The 3256-nt window shown below is 40.0% G+C and overlaps 1 pseudogene; it reads left to right on the top strand.

The window, feature by feature from the left end:
- The first annotated feature begins 2773 nt into the window (after window positions 1-2773).
- On the top strand, window positions 2774-2882 carry LOC129009208 (5S ribosomal RNA; annotated as a pseudogene).
- The last annotated feature ends 374 nt before the right edge of the window (window positions 2883-3256 follow it).

Raw genomic sequence — 3256 nt, 5'->3', positions numbered from 1 at the left:
TAGTGCTAAATTTTTCCTAGATTCTGCCTATCTTGTTTTGTTTTACTTTCCCTTCAATTTCTGGCTCAGGCAAGATTTCAGAAAATTCTTCAGATTTTCTCTTGCACGTTCTTAATCAAAACACTCTGGGTCTACCATGGTCATCCACTGTACAAACCAACCTTCCCACCTTTAAAATCTCATGGAGTTGGATAATCCCATTCAGGATAGGGTCTCCATCAGGTCAACACAGGCCTGGATTTTATCTATTATTATCTATTTTATTTATTATTATTATCTATTTAATATTCCTACTTTCCCTGTGCCTTCTCTTCATGTATGAATTCCACACATTTCTTGGGTATGTTCCCTCAACGTGCACATGATGTCTGTGCCACGTTGGAGCTTTCCAAATCATGCCTTTTCCTAGTAGTCTCTCAAATGTTCCATAATCCCCTGATATAGCTGACCCAATCTGCAAGCTCTAAGAGACTGTTTTTCAGTCATGCTTGGCTTCCAGCATCTTTTGAGAAGTAATTCCAGCCTTTTTCCCTAAGACATTGCTTCTCTTACTTTTGTTGGACCCCAGTCATTATTTCTGATTTAGTAACATCTAAAATAGTTTCCTCTTAACTCTCGTATGCTGTTGGTGGGAATGGAAAGTAGTACAGCCACTATGAAAAATAGTATGGCGGTTCCTCAAAAACTAAAACTAGAACTACCACATGATCCAGCAATCCACTGCTGAGTATATATCCAAAAGAAAGGAAATCAGTCTATGTATATAAAAGAGATATCTACATGCCCATGTTTATCGCAGCACTGCTCACAATAGCCAAGATATTGAATCAACCTAAATGTCCATCAGTGGATGTCTGGATAAAGCAAATGTGTAATATATACACAATGAAATATTACTCAGCTATAAAAAAATGAAATCATATCACTTGCAGCAACATGGACAAACATTATGTAGAATATTATGTTAACTGAAACAAGCTAGGCACACAAAGACAAGTATCACATGTTCTTACTTACATGTGGAAGCTAAAAAAACTGATCTCAGAAAGAGTAGAATGATGTTTACCAGAGGCTGGGAAGGGTAGGAGAGAGAGAGAGAGGTTGGTTAATGGGGACAAAAATACAGTTAGATATAAGCAATAAGCTCTAATGCCCAGCAGCACAAAAGAATGACTATAGTTAACAATAATTTATTGTACATTTCAAAATAGCTAGAAGATTTGGAATGTTCTCAACACAAAGAAATGATAAAGTTTGAGGTGATGGATATATCCCAATTACCCAAATTTGATCATTACACATTATGTGCTTATATCAAAATATTGCATGTACCCCATAAATATGTACATTAGGTATCCATTAAAAATGTAAATAAAAACTGTTTATAAAATAAGTTTTAGAAAACTAAAATAAATAAAACCGTTTTCACTTTTATAAAACCCTGTTAAGAATAATTACACCTAGGCATGTCTCATTTTCCCTTTCATATCTGCCTATATGAGCTTTAAAACATCAAAAAACAAACAAAAAATTTTCTATATTTTCTAGTTTAGTTTCTAGATTGCAACACATCTCCTAAAAAAGTCTTTTATTACAATTTCATCATATTTTCTTCCATTATTTTATTTTGTTTTCTCACTTCCTTCTATTCTGATAGTAGTTTGAAATATATTTCTCAAGCTCCTTTTGCTCCTCTTTGATTTCCTGAGTTAATTTGATTTCTAGAAGCTGAGAATTCCAGGCCAAAGCCTTTATAGCCTTTGGATTTGAAATCATTTTATCAAGATAATTTTCTACTTTACTTCTTTTTGATGGCATATTCTCTGCATAATAAGGACTGATGGCATTTGTTTATTCCTAAAACCTGCTACTGTTTTGTGGGCCTCAGAAATCCAAAGTCATGGTCAGAGTTTATATAACTAACAAATTGTAGCAGAAGCTCTGGGGTCCTCATGCCACATCCCCTCTGCAGCCCATTTGATTTCAACACAACTGAGTGGGACAGTTCTGGCATGTTGCCAGTATCCCCCCTCAAACACTTCCCAAGGCTTGTCTGCTTCAGCCCCCCTCCAAAGCCTGAGAAGGCCACTCAGTCCTTGTGCCAACAAGCAAGGGGCCTGCTGTCAATCCGTGGGGAACAGGGCACAGCAGATAAGTAGCCCGGCTTCCCATGCTCCAGAGACAACCTTAGTGAAGTCTACTCAATTCCCAGAGGGTTCTTGTTGTCCGTGGTGAAAACCAACTCCGTAATACACCCTTTCTCGCTTTCCCTTTCTCACTTACCTCATCCTCTCACTTTAGCTTCCTGGGGTCGTTTCAAAAGCCAAACAAAAAGGAAAAAAAACACCCTATCTACACCCAGTCTCAACTCAGCTCTTGGAGGAAAGCAAACTAAGACACAAAGCAAGCCTAGAGACTTCCCAGTGAGGCAGCATTACAGGAGTCACTTTTTTTTTTTTTTTTTTTTTGTGGAGACGGAGTCTTGCTCTGCCGCCCAGGCTGGAGTGCAGTGGCGACATCTCGGCTCACTGCAATCTCCACCTCCCCGGTTCAAGCAATTCCCCTGTCTCAGCCTCCCGAGTAGCTGGGATTATAAGCACATGCCACCTTGCCTGGCTAATTTTTAGTAGAGACAGGGTTTCACCACGTCGGCCAGACCGGTCTTCAACTCCTGACCTCAGGGCAATCTGCCTGCCTTGGCCTCCCAAAGTGCTGGGATTACAGGCATGAGCCACCACACCCAGCCAGGAGACACTCTTAAGACAGAACACTTGTCTAAGGCCGTATCACCCTGAACACACCTGATCTCAGAAGTTAAGCAGGGTTGGGCCTATCTAGTACTTGGATGGGAGACTGCCTGGGAATATCAGATGCTATGGCCTTTAAAATAAATTATAAAAGACAAAGAACACTAGAAATTGCTCTGCCCCCATTCCCTTTTGTCCTTGAGGCAGCCAGTTCAATAGCAGACGAGTTAGGCCTGGCATTAACAATTCACAGCTGGAAACCTCATATACACACTAGTAAGGTCCACATGGAATTTAGGTACCTTTGTAGAAGCACAGCAAGAGGAGCAAAAAAAAATTGTTCCTGGGACTCTACCTGTTTCAAGGTAAGCCTTCACTGAGATTCAAAGACTCTCTTTTGATGATTAAATCCCTCTCTCAGCCTTCCCTGCAATACTAAGACAAGCCACAGCCTTGTTCAAGGTCAGCTGTTTTTGACCTCTCAGCTGGGCATCTGTTAAGGCCCAAGC

This window comes from Pongo pygmaeus, chromosome 9 (genome assembly GCF_028885625.2).
Source record: "Pongo pygmaeus isolate AG05252 chromosome 9, NHGRI_mPonPyg2-v2.0_pri, whole genome shotgun sequence".
Taxonomy (NCBI): Eukaryota; Metazoa; Chordata; class Mammalia; order Primates; family Hominidae; genus Pongo; species Pongo pygmaeus.
Note: the sequence above shows the minus strand (reverse complement) of the source record. Positions and strands in the feature narration are given on the sequence as shown.